This window comes from Sminthopsis crassicaudata, chromosome 4, assembly GCF_048593235.1.
Source record: "Sminthopsis crassicaudata isolate SCR6 chromosome 4, ASM4859323v1, whole genome shotgun sequence".
Lineage (NCBI taxonomy): Eukaryota > Metazoa > Chordata > Mammalia > Dasyuromorphia > Dasyuridae > Sminthopsis > Sminthopsis crassicaudata.
The window spans coordinates 385,787,690-385,801,710 of record NC_133620.1 but is presented as its reverse complement, the minus strand read 5'-3'; the positions used below and the strand labels follow the sequence as shown (position 1 = coordinate 385,801,710).

The 14,021-nt window shown below is 40.1% G+C and overlaps 1 long non-coding RNA gene across 1 annotated transcript; it reads right to left on the bottom strand.

Annotated features, from left to right (window-relative positions):
* Nucleotides 1–4,486: 4,486 nt before the first annotated feature.
* LOC141539531 (uncharacterized) lies at nucleotides 4,487–7,946 on the bottom strand. The gene is made up of 3 exons (XR_012481318.1): nucleotides 7,638–7,946; nucleotides 7,272–7,457; nucleotides 4,487–6,725 (listed from the first exon to the last, which is right to left on the bottom strand). It is a non-coding gene; the product is annotated as an uncharacterized LOC141539531 (long non-coding RNA).
* Nucleotides 7,947–14,021: the final 6,075 nt, after the last annotated feature.

Sequence of the window (14,021 nt, the reverse complement as noted above, 5' to 3'; positions counted from 1 at the left end):
GGCTCCACTGAATGAAGGTATGTGAGGGACTTTACAAACTTTGAAAGGCCAGCTACATAAATGTCAGTTGCTATTTCTTCTGACCATAGGAGGTATTCATAAATTCTTTGTTGAATTGAAACCTCTTTTTCATGTGACTAACAAATCCCAGTCTGTCCTGAGGTGAGCGAAATGGCTTTCATGTTTATATTTTCAGATGAAACGTCAATTTATAATGTCTAAGGAGCAAGAGCCCTAATAAGGAAAGAAAAGAAAAGAAACATTTATTAAGTACCTACTATGTGCTATGTACTTTTAAAATATTTGATCCCTGCAATGTATGTGTTGTTATTATCCCCAGAGATTAAGGGACTTGTTTAGGGTAACACAATTAGTGGGAATTTGAATTCAAATCTCCCTGATTTTAGCTCAGTGTTCTTTTCCTTGTATCACCGAGATGCTTCTAATAGTCATGCTGCATTGCCCTCCTGGCTGTACTTCTGACTCTCCAGACTTTGGCACTCTGTCACATCTGGTTATCATTCTGGAATATGCTCTATTGATCATGCTGGATTCCTTCTCACATGGAGGAATTCCTTGTGGGGGATCTCCATTTTGGGGAAAGATCGAGAATGGCCTCCAGTTGTGATTCTGATTCTTCAAAGTCACGATCCCATATTTTCTCTACTCCTTTTCACTTCTCTTTTGTCTCTTGTCTTTTCCTAATTAGAATTGAGATTGGGACTGTTTTTTTGTGTGTTGTTTTGCCTGTATTTGTATCACTAGCACTTAGCACAGTGCTGGCACACAGTAGTCTTATTAAATGCTTTTTGCCCACCTGCTGTCTGTTTCCTGTATTTAAAAAAAGGGCAGGGGGAACCAGTTGTATTAGATGTACCTTCCAAATTTGAATTTATGCTATTATGAAACCTTCCAGGAACTACTGCAGAAAAATCAATCAGTTCACTCCCATGTGTCCACCTAGTTTATATAAGACTCTTAGGAACTCCAAGTCCCCTTCCCACTTTTCCATGATCTAGACCTCCCTCTGCATACCTTTCCCCTGTTGTAGACTAGAGCAGTAATCTCTAAAAAGCAAAAAATCAAGGTATATGGCTTCCTCCCTTAATTAAACATGGGGAAAGCCATTTTAGGGACTCAGCCAACCAGGGATGAATGGGAAGTCTATTTTCTTTGAAGGGGAGAGGTGTTGAACTGATGGACAGTTTGTTCTGAGAGAGAGCAGGCTGGGGAGGTAGGTGCTGAGTTGCCCAAGCCTACATCCCATGGAAATGTTGGAACTGAAATGTCTCACAGGAGAAGCAGAGACATTTGCCCCAATTTCACTTCCAGAAAGTTGCAAGTAAGCATTTTTTTCCCCTCTCCCCAGTGTTGGTTCACAGGGCAAGCATGTGATTTTTTTTCCAGGCCTTGAATGGGGCAGTAGCTCCAAGGTTAATAACCCTCCCTCGCTTCAGGTGGTTGTCTTGGCGGTTTCAGAATGTTGTGTTTGGCACAGGGGTGAAGGCTGCATTTGTAAGTGGTTTTGAGCCACCCCCTGCTGAAAGAAGGACAACAACCCCACCTCCCCCGCCCTTAAATTCACCCTTACCTTTTTAACCCTGTGATATCCATCACCCTCCAGTGACTATATTTCCCCAGCCACATATATGGAACCATATATTTGGTCTACAAATGATAGTCTTAATTAACTAAAAGTACATTTTTCCCTCTTTGAAATCAGTTCTGTTCAGTAAAATCAAAAACATGTAATTCTGAGATTTTCACCCAAATCTTACTCCAGTGACTCACAATGACAAGGAAGTGACCCCTCCTCAGAAGAACACAAGCTCTGGTGGGAGAGGGGAGGAAGCTATCTAACTGGAAGGGTTTCACATACATATCTCCCCATAGATTGTCACCTGAAGACAATCAGATAAAAGTGAAAGTTCTTCCGTCTGTATCCTACTTACCACCAACCTTTAATGAGCCCTCAAACTTGGCCAAGGCTACTGGATACTGGATTGTGGTGGCCTGTCATGGATATTAGAACTCTTAGAACTCTTTCTCTTCTTCCTAACTCCCCAAAGGCTACCTCTCAGCCAGTGAGATCACCCTGAAAGACTCAAGAAAGACCCAGAGCTCTGTAGCTTAAGTCAAAGAGATATGACCAGCTACTATGTCTAAGTAGCTTCTGTCTTCAGAACCTAAGGACAGTAGATTCAGATCACAGAGAATAATTAAGGAAGACTAGAACTTCTGCATCCTTTGTTGCAGGACTTCAGCTTTTCTGTATATTATGGACACCTTTGACAATCTGGTAAAACTTACTGACATCTCTCTCAGAATAATATTTGTTACTTATCTCCATAATGAGAAGAAATAATTTCATTTAAAGATTAGTGAAAATAATGATGTAGTGGGTCTTCCCTTCTTGGCCCCACCCCTGCCACCTATAATCCATCAACATATCGCTGTTCCCCCAGATAAGAGCTCTTGCCTTGGTGGGTAGTTTCATTCACTGCCATAGTCAAACCCCCTCTAATTCTATGAGGATGAGTTTGGCATTTCTTGCTCAGTCCCTGGCTGAGAATGCTTTCTGGAAAAAAAAAAAAATTAAGCACTTTTCTGAGATCAGGGGAGGATGGGAAAGACATTTCTTGCTGATTCACTATGGTCTTAGCCACCAAGGAAGCAGACCTCTTTCTGGGTTTCTCTCTCTGGAAAAAAAGATAAAAATGGTCCCTACACAGGAGAAACAAAAGTAGGTCTCCATCTGAGTTCAAGGTGTGGCTATTCTAAAGCTAACAATGAGGCAGGCTTTTTGCCAAAGAAGCTGCCACAGACCTCATTGCATCTGCCCTCCCCTCTTAAGGCCAAGAAAGGGGCACTGAATCTGTCGACAAGTCCCATTGGAGCTCCTTCTGAATTTCAGAGTTGGCCCCTCTGAGAATCTTGCTAAGGGGTGTCAGATTTTGCAGTAGGGGGAAAAGCTGGCAACCTAATCCTTATTTCTCAGTAACCTTCCCCTCGGAAATTGGCCAACTCTATCTGCTTGGAGACCTTCCTTTGATCACAGCTTGTCACCTCCCAAGAGATGTTCCACTTTTCAGGCAGGTGAAAAACGAACCTGATTAAAAATAGTAGGCTCAACTCTAGATCACTGGGCAATGAACTTTTCATATAGTCTCCTTGTAAAGTGAAACTTTACATCTTGGATTGGGGGGGGGGGGGTAGAGGATATAAAAGAGATCTGAAAGGTCAGTCTAGCCACAGTCCTCCTGTTAGAGAAATCCAACTGTCCATCAAACTTCTGCAGTGTCCACAAATTAAAATGAAACCCCCTCAGTCTCCATGCAAGAATCTTGAATAGTGGCTAATCTTACAGTACAGTATGTAACTTGCAATATTATCTTTTGGCTATACCAGAGCCCTAAGGCCAAAAAAAGAAAAAAGAAAAAAAAAAAACCTTCCTTTTCTCCCCAATCTGCTGGATCTTGTCAGCAGGCGTGTTTCACCTGGGCGAGCAGAGTTCAACTGAGCCACCTTCCCTCCCTCTCTCTGCCTGCCCCCATCACTCCTCCCTTTAATGCTTTATAAATGTGGATTTCTAAAGCTTTTTCTACACAAGGGACCCATTTCCAGTAGAAATCAGGGCATTTCCCATTTCACGTTAAGTACCCCACGGTGTCTTGAAAGAAGGAAAGAAAGCAGACTGGAAGAGTAAGCCATTTTCTCTTCCCTTTCTTTTTTCTCCCCAGTACAGTGGACCATTTTTGCTGTGGATGCTTATTGTTTATCCTTGGGTCACCTTTCCTAGCTTTACTGCTATTGCTTGAGTTTCTCTCTCTCTCTCTCTCTCTCTCTCTCTCTCTCTCTCTCTCTCTCTCTCTCTCTCTCTCTCTCTTCACTTATTTATTTATTTTTTTATGAAATGTCTGATTAATAGGTTAGCTGCTTTTTATATCTGCACATGTGGCGCATCTGGATAAAGGCGTGCCTCCCTGCTTTGTTGGTTTTTTTTTTTTTTTTTTTTTTTTTTTTTTTTAACTTTACTTTCGACTGCCATGGTAACTGCTGCATGTTTGGCAAAAGGAAAGAGGAGGAGAAAAAAAAAAAAAAAAAAGCTTGGAGAGAAGAAAAGGAGCTCACAGAGCTCAGCTGGCAGATGTCCAGTGTAATCATGCCGCAGAGCTGAAATGAGGCCTCTGGCAGGCAGCCAAGTTACAAAGAACAAAGATGTCAGTTCCTAATGTTGGCGGCAAAGCTTGTTTGGCACCCTTATATGGTTTCCCAGAACTCCCTGCCTTGGCAGCCTTCCATTCCCTTTAGGGCAGCAAACAGGATTAGTACAGCAGAGTTGTTTTTCTCTTTCTCCCCCAACTGTTCCAATGACATCATCCCTGCTGCATTCATTTGCCAGGAGGGTGATTTTTTTCCCCCCTCTCTCTCCCTCTTTCCACCTCCCTCCCTCTTGCCCTCCCTCCTTCTCTCTCTCTCTCTCATAACCTCTCTCCTTCCTTCCTCCCTTTCCTCCCTGCCTCCCCCCTGCTTTCTTTCAACGCAGTATTTTAGGTCATTCTTCTTGCCCGGCTTCTCGGTTAAATTAAAAACACCCTGGTGCAAGTACGTTTAGCTGAATCAAGCCAGACGCTGTATTTTATTTTTATAACTGAATTCCTGCGAGATAAAAATCTCATTTTCCTTAGTAGGTTGTAATCAGCACTTACAGGGCTGTGGTTTCCAACTGCCCTCATCATGTGCTTCCTTAGGAAGCTCCACAGAGAAATGGGCTTGGCCCCAGCTCCGATTTAAAGGGCCCACGGTCGGTTCCACATTTTGTGTGTGTCACACACCCCACGGGCACACGGAGGCCATCATGGAGGCGCCTAAAAATGCACACACATACATACATGCATGCACATACGCTCCTGCATTCTCAGAAGTCCACACAAGTGCGCAAACACCACGGGTGCAGGAGCCGGAGCCAGATCTCCAAGGACAGTCCCATATATGGAGTGGCTCTTTCCTACGCTGGAAGGATCCTAATCAAAGAAGTCCTTGGTGGAACAAACGCTTCCACTTCCTAAAAGACTGGTCTAAACTAGTAAGCAGCCCCAGCATTATGCAACTAAATGGCTGTGTTGATGAAAAGAAATCAAGGCTTGCAACTGCACACACATATTCCCCAGCCCTCGCCTCCAGTCCTCTCCACCCCACCCTGCTCTGATTCATGAACTAGTTTTCAGATTCATGAATCACTTGGGAACCAGCTAGAGGAAAAATGAATAGTATTGATCTCATTTCAATTGAAATTGGCTCATTATGAGCATGCTGGCTGGAGCCGAGTGGCCAGATGCTCGGGCACTTCTGCAGACAGGCTCTTTCCACCTGCCTGTGGGGCAGGAGGGGATTCTGGGGTGAGACTTTGTGCAGGGAGATTTTGTTCCTTCTTTTTATTAAATAGTGTAATAAGATTTACTTTAAGAGTGAGTCAGACCACACTGCCCTGCTCTAGGTCGGTTATACCACCCTCTTTTTTATTTTTCTTTCGATTTTGATTAAATTAGAAATAAGGTAGCTCAGTACAAGTCACTTTTCCAGATTTTTACATAGATTTTGCTTGCCTATCATGACAAAGCAAGATCGCACATTCTGATCCCGACTCAGAAGCCAACCAGCCGGGGTCCATTGTTTTTGAGTGCAAATAGGAAACTTGCCATCATCAGTCCCCACCCTTTACTCTCTACCTTCTCTTCCTGAACATCAATTCATCAGAGTTTAGGTATCTGTGAATCTCTCAAGAGATTGTCAAGGTCAATTCCATCTCCCTTTGATCTCTGAAGGGGGTCTGACCATTGCATGAGAAAAATATGAGAAAAAGCAAAAATGTTAAAAAAAAAAAATCATCCTTTTCCCTCTCAAATTAGATTGTGCCCTTTCCTTTAAGAGTCAAATTAATGGGTACAGAACTGAAGCCTGAAACAGGTACAATGAATGCAATTGTTGTATGGATGGTTGGAGTCACCAGGGATGTTCTGAGATCTTTCACGAAGGGAATTTTCTCTTCTCTCCAAAGGTCTTACTCCTCTCAGCTTCCAGGCCTTCCTCACCCATTTTCCCCTTCACATCTCTCAACCTCTTGCTTTAAAATACTCCATCAATTTAATTTCCTGCCAGGGAAAATCTTTTCTTTTCCTCTCGATGACTTTCATTGCTCTTCCATTTTTACTAAAAAATAAATTCATAAATAACAATAAAATATTGGGTCTAAATTATAGTTTCAAAATAAATTTTGTGAGCTTCCTTCTTTTCCTAGGATTTAAATCCCTCAACTTCAGGGATTAAAAACAAATCACTAGATATATGACTTTAAGAAACGTCGCAAAAACCCAATAACAACAACCAAAAAGGCTTTGATTTTAATCTGCATAATTTTGGATCCAATAGCTTGGAAATGAGATTTTTATCCATTTGCTTCAGACATGCCGTCTCGCCATTAGATGTGTTTTACTTGGCAGAGATTTGATGACGTGACCTTACTTTTCTTTTATCATTGCAGTACCCAGAATAACTGGGAGAGGCCAGAAGAAGAGGAAAGAAGATGTGTTTATGTGCATTTCAATAAGCAATTAGTTCAGGGACAAAAAAAAAAAAATGTTACTTTGTCTTCCATTATATCTGGATTGGTGAGCCAGGCAATTCCACACCCATATCATTCGTCTTTCCTAGGACGGGGATTGTACCTGCAGAAAAACCAAGGGACAGAAATGCTTGTCATCCTGTCTTCCTACATATCGTGGGTTAAAATCAGTCCTCCATATTTGTCATTTCGGCCAAATGGGGATAGTGAGTTGGCTCCCGTTTTGGTATTAACTCGTTTGATTGTTTTTCCCCCACGGTCGCCTCTCATTTTGTGATAAACCTGAGTTGCTAGGAAAGCTTTTTATGTAACACCCGCTCGGTCTCAGGCTTTACAGAGCACCAAGTGTTCCGTTTCCAGAGTTCCACATAAATCTGGCTGCACATCAAAACTTCTGTTTCATAACAGACTCGAAATAGGATTTTCTAATAACATTCGGAGGTCTGTAGTTATTGTGCAGGGATCTGGAATTTTATGAATCGTAAATGGATAACTAAACAAAGACCCCCAAAAATCCCTGCTTTCCATCTCTGGGGTTCAGGCAGAGAGGGAAGCTGAGAGGATGCATTTTCTCCATGCATGGTCTGTCTGTTAGTAACCCAAGCTCCTTTCAAAGAATTTGTTAAATAATTTCAAACATATTGAGGACCTTATTCATGTTAAAGGGGGGAAAAATGCCTTCCGCCGGGTTTCTCTCCCCTCATTCATGGAGAATGTGGTTTCCTTTTATTGTTTCCCCAGACACTGCCAGTTTGCAGATTTAACCCCTGGCTTCTCTCTGGGGGGAAGGAAGGTTCCTTTACCAGCACTCTTTACTTGGAGGGATCCAAACATTCTGCAAGAAAAACAAACCACACATTTAAAACTCGAATCCATAAAGAGTGAGTTCATAGAATGATTAAGGAGAGAATGTAGTATTAGGTCATCTAGCCTGCATTCCCCATCCCTGCCCCACCCTCACCTCCCCGTCTCCCCTCCCCCCCCCCTCCTCCCCCACCTCCCACCCACTACCCACACATCCTGCAAGCTTCCTTCCCTACTGTGTGTGCTCTGCACACTAGTCCAGTCCTGTTTCACATTACGGGAGCCATGGGAGTTCCCGCTCAAAGTCCATTTGTAGACCATTTAGATGTCACCCAGGGAAATTTCTCCTGTAGTTCAAACTGCATTTTCCTTTGTTGTATTTCATCAGCTCACTCCTTATGCTGTTATTTCATCTTTCCCGGTCCTGGCTTTTGTGTATAGCATGCCCGCCTTACTCATTTAGCATATGGATATCATCACTTCAAATAAAAAGGAACCTCTTTCTAGCCCTGGGATTGGGGTAAAGGGAAAAGGTAGGAGGGAACAGCTCCTTCCCCTTTAAGGAATTAACCCTGTTTTTTCTGGCTTTTGCTTTCTGCTGTTTTCACATGGGAGACCATGTGATATGAGATAAAATAACAATATAAAGAACTAGGTTTAAATCCTTTCTTAAACATTTATTAGTTGTGTGACTCTAGGCAAGTCCCTTTAACTCCTTTGCCCCTCAGTTTCCTCAGATGTAAAATGGAGGTAATATTAGCATCCACCTCACAATTTATTGTAGAAAGCATTTGACAAAAATATACATATAGCACTTTGAAAATCTAAAGGCAGTAAATGGATGTGAGCTATTATGATGACTTTTCAGGGAATAGGATTTGGATCATGGCACAGTCTTATCATGTCCTTGATTCATAATGAGCCAAGTTATACAATGGTGGTGCTGTGTCTTTTAGGCTGTTGGTTTTTGCTTTTCTTCTCTTCCTTTCTCATTCTTTTTCTAACATCTTTCTCATAACAAGCTCCTCGAAGTTGCCCTGTACACCCATTGAAGGACCCTTCATCTCTTCCTTCATTGTAATTTAATGCTTATGTCCAGCCAGCTCAGAACTGCATTGGTTTTTTTCCCTGCCTTCTGTCTCAGACCCTCCATCTAGTTTACATTAAGAGATCCCTTTTCATTATTCTTATTCCTTCTGGCCCCTGTAGAATTGCTTTGTAAATGTTCCCCTCCCTCTGTATAACAATGTTTTGTAATTTTTGCCCCTACATATACCAGCTTGCATTTTTTTCAGGTTGATTTTCCTTTGGCTATTTCCTGACTGAATTTCTAATTCCTCCAGGGCCATTGACATAATTTCTTTCCTCGCTGATGTTTGCAACACCTCCCCCATTTAACTTCATACAAATTTAATTAATCTACTGTTTACTTTTTTCTTCTACATCATTTGTAAAGATAATCAAAGAAACTGCTCAGGAGGAAGAAGACAGGTTTCCTCTCCCCATCTCATCTGTCTGTGGACTTAAAACTAGGCATGGGAGGAACCCCCCCCCCAAGTCTAATTGATCCCACCCACTAACTCTAAACCTAATGTGACTTCAGTGAAACCAAAGCCAGAGAGAATTTCCCTCACCAGGTTCCAATTTAATATCTTTAAAATCCACTTAGTGTCCCTGTACCTGGTTGCTATGGAGATAGTTGTCATAAAAGTAAATAAATAAATAAAAGACTCACAGGACTGTTAGGTGGGAAACAGCTCCCTATAGTCCATAACTGGCTATATTTGCTGAGAGAAATATCTTGATACTTATCACAGGCCTTTGTTTACTGGAGCCATAGTCCTCAAATTCAATCTGCTGAACTATTTTCATAAAGTGGCCAATAAAAATTCATTTCCAGTTAGCATTCTGAGATACAGGACCCAAAGCTTCACCAAATGTCAGATACCTACCATTTTCTCTTTCTTTTCTAGCAAAGTCTGCCAAGGACAGAATGACACTCCTTGTTTGCTAGAATTTGTTCTTTATGGACCATTATTGATCCATTAACCCGGCCACTAGGAAAGCAAGATAAAAATATTTCCTGGACTTTAATATTACCTCAAACAAGGGCTAAGATGTGAGCTACAAGGATTGAGGTTCTTAAGGGGCAAAGGGGGCTCCAAGAGCTAACCCATAAGTCACAATGTGGGGACTCATTTCTTTCTACTAATTCAGGTTTCTGCTAATTCAGCAGGGAACATTAATCAGAGGTCATAGGATGCTGAGATAATGGATCAAGAACTGCAAAGGACATTCATTAGAGGGTATTTAGTTCAACCCTCTTGTTTTATAGATGATCAGACTGAGAAGTGGGGAGAAAGGCGACCTGAAGGAGAGGGAAAGGGAAAAGAGAAGGGAGAATGAGAGGGAGAAAGAGAATAAGAGGAAGAGGGAAAAGAAAGAAGAGAGGAGGGGAGAGGCAGAAGGAGAAGGAAAAGGAAGGGTGAAGGAGAGAGAGAGGAAAAGAGAACAAGAGAAGAGAGAGAAAAGGAAGGAAGGAGAGGGGAGAGAAAGGAAAGGGAGAAGGAGGAGTTGTAGGTTGTAGGTAATAAAGTCAAGGTTTGGGTCCAGGTCCTCCAATTACATTTTCTCATATAAAGCTGTTATACCATCAGAGCTTAATCTTCCTTAAAACATTGCATTTATACATAATAATCATTCAACTCCAGGAGGTAAACACTTTCTAGAAGCCAGTTCATAGCTTGGTAAGGGTTAAATACTCATGTAACTCTAGTTTATATGGGGAAATTGTAAAAGACTTCAGTCTGTTCTCTTCCTGGGCATAAATATTGCCCCAGTAGTCACTATATTACAGCAGAATCGGATATCTCTTTTGTAGTTAACAGAAGACTGAGGGATTCTTTCTAATATAGGGGGTGAGTGGGTAGAGTTGAGTTTTAAGATGTGGAATTCAAAATGTTTAATCCTGCTACAGGCTACAGGGCACTGGGGACAAGAAGGAGAATGAAAGAAAGGTACACAGTGGAGATTACATTATAGATGGCATGTCTACCTCTTCTGAAATGACTGCCAAAGGCCCTCTCAGCCAGAGGGGTAAAGCAGCTGACAGGAAATACATATCCCTTTCTGCAAGCCTGCAAAAAGCTTACACCAAGTTTCTTTTTCCTTCTTTTGTATTTTCCAACTAAGGATTAAAATGAAGGGGGGGGGGGAATTCTATCCTTTTTGGAAAGATCAAAACTATGCTTCCTTACTTTCATTTAAAAAAAAAAAAAAACAAAACATATTTCATTTCCTTCCATTGGAAGATGTCCTAGAAGAAAATAGAAAGTGAGCCTTCATTTGCTGCTGCCTTAGTATCTAATCTTACAACAATTCTGAGATCTCCAGTCTCTAATGACTCAGTTTACTTTCACTTGAATGGAAACTATGACACCTTGTCTATGTGGGGAGGGTTTTGAACATCTTCAAAGTTATCAGTATAGGTACAAAATGTAAAAATGATCATGCCCTTTGGTACCTTTTTTTATTCTTGATAGCTTTTCTAGAAATAATTGTCTCTAGGCCTGCAAATTCATTAGTTAAATCCTTTAAATATCTTGAGATACATGGTATTTAGGCTTACTGCTCAACAAAAATCTCCATTATCTTCTAATTATCCATATTCCTTATCCTTATTTTCCTTATTAATGATCAATTTTTTTAAATTCTCAGGAATTTTAGAGTGATCTTAGTTTTCTGTTTCCCTTCTTATTTATTAACAAGTCTACTTTCTTTCCTTGGGAAAAAAAAAAAAAAAAAAAAAAAAAAAAAACAGCATGTTTTTGAAAACTGCTTCCCATTTAGCTGTCATTACATAGCTTGGGATTTGGATTTTTTTTTTCCTTCTGTCCTCATGTTTTTCCTGAAAGCTTTACTTACTTCTAGAGTTTTTACTTCTTTTCCTGCTCTGTCTCCCCTTCAGCCTAAATTTGAAGGGGAATTTTGGTTTGTTGTTATTTTTTCAGCTCTCCAGAATGAAAGCTCCTAAGTCCCTTTTTTCTTACACTATTTTTTGTTTTGTTTTTCATGGGGCCCTGTAATCTATTGCCCTGCAATTGTGGTGTCTTTCATCTTATCTTATTCCCAAGGCAACTACTCATATCCTGGCAAATCCAGAAAATGGTAGTGTCTTTTCTTAGCTTTTATACCTTTGTTTCAGAACTCAGGATTTCCTGATGGCTTGTTATGCTTTTTTAAAAAGCTTTTTTACTGTTTCTAAAAGGTGCCAGGTTCACAACTATGAATAATAGAGCCAAGTCTATACATGAACCAAAAAAAAAAAAAAAATTTCTAAAACAAACAAACAAAAAATACCATACTAAACTAGACTGTGACCTAGGTGACTTGCATTTAGGGTGGTCTTGGTACCTCATGAGATTTCTGTGAAGTCTGTCCAATTGTTGAGAAGGCTGTGCCTGTTTAAAGTGGCTCAAACTCTCTCCATATTCTGTGCCTATTGTATAACCAGGATAAACCCTAAAAACTGTTTCTTATTTTTCAGTCATGTTTGATACTTCATAACACTGTTTTGGGATTTTCTTGGCAAAGATACCGGAGTGATTTGTCATTTCCTTCTCCAGCTTCTTTTTATTTTTATTTTTTTACAAATGAAGAAAGTGAGGCAAACAGTGGAAGTGATCTGCCCAGAGTTTGAATTCTGTCTGCTTACTTACTATCTGTGTGACTGTGGGCAAGGCCTCTCAACTGCCTTATCTGAGAAAGATTGGATAAGATGACCTCAGAGATCTCTTCCAGCTTTAGACTTACGGCCTCATGATCCTATTATGGAGAAAATATACGATGGGAACAGGAGAGGGAAGAGGCATATGTGGAGAGAGAAAAAAATTAGTAAATATCCTAAAAGCTGTACTGGTATCCATGAAATACAAAAATGAAAGGACATTTTCTAGATATTGGATATACTTTCTGTAGAGCCTTTGTGGGAAAACATAGGCAAGAATTTCATGAGATCCAAAGTCATGGATGGATTACAATGAAAAAATACTTACATTAGCATGTTCACAAATCCAGTGAAGTATTAGCAAGAAGAATCTTAATGAATGACTTGACTAATTATTCTTCCCACAGTCAGACATTAACCTAAGTCTAGTTTTTAATGGTCTTCCTCCCTCCTCTCCTTCACTCCCTCCCTCTCTCCCTTTCTTCCTTCCTTCTTTTTTCTTTCTTTTTTTCTTCCTTTCTCCCTTCCTCCCTCTATTTCTTTCTCTCTCTCTTTCTTTCTTTTTCTTTCCTTCCTTCCTTCTTTTTCTCTTTCTCCCTTTACCAATTACTATTAACATCTATTCTATAACCTACAGTCCTTTCTTCCTTCTTTCCTCTTTCCTTCCTTTCTTCCTTCCTTCCTCCTTTCCTCTCTTCCTCTCTCCCTTCCTTTTCTTCCTTCCTTCCTTCTTCTCTCTCTCTCTCTCTCTCTCTCTCTCTCTCTCTCTCTCTCTCTCTCTCTCTCTCTCTCTCTCTCCTTTTTTCACCAGAATCCTATGATTTTATCAGTGATAAACTCCCTTTACCAATGCCTATTAACATCTTTCCTATAACCTATAATCCTTCCTTCCTTTTTTCCTTCCTTCCTTCCTTTCCTTTCTTTTCTATCCTTCCTTCTTTAAATGCTTACTATGTGTCAGGCCTATGATAAGATGGGAGAATTTTGGGATTAATGAAAGCATTGCCTAATTTCTCAAATGTCATATAGTTTGATTACTTCATACCAATTAACTCTGGCCCCAGTTCATCATTCATTGGTCCAGATGCTGAGTTAAGACTAACAAGGACTGGTCATTCAGTTGTGTATCTCAGTCATTATTCATCCTTTTTCCCCCTGTATAGATTGTTAGGTCAATATATTTTAAGCAATCATTTAAAGAGATCCTAAAATGTTCCAACACCTGATGCAATCAACATAATATTTTCTGCAAACTAAGAAGAGGTAAAAAAATCTCTTCAATTACAAAGAATCTCTCTTCTCCTCATGAAATAACCATAGTTGTCTGTTTTATTTGTTTCTTTGAAGCATGCACTCTTACCTTCATTAAAAAATATTAGCAGGTTCTCAGATAAGTGATCATGAAGTTTTAATTTCTATAACTATCATTTAAATTTTACATTTCATGCAAAAGTGCCTCAGTAAAATATTTTCATATTACTGATACTAAAAATGAAACCATAGGCTATTTTTTAGCTAACAAAGAGGTATCCTTTAAGATCAAACTTCAAGTGGGACTTTAATTGATGAATGTGTTCATCAGTATTTACTGTTATAGATATTAATCCCCATTGACTTTAAACAACATAGTCCAAAGACTTGTCCTTTATTCCAAGGTAACTACAGGATATTTTCTGAGGAATGATTATAGAAGATATTATAAGAACAGAGATACAAAACCCAGAAGATACAAACACATACACGTGTGTGCATGCATACACATACATGCATATATATATACATACACATGCACACCCCATTAAATCAACATAGAGAAACAAAGTAGAGTTCCTCCACATTCTTCCAACATCTTTTAGGAGATAACTTTAG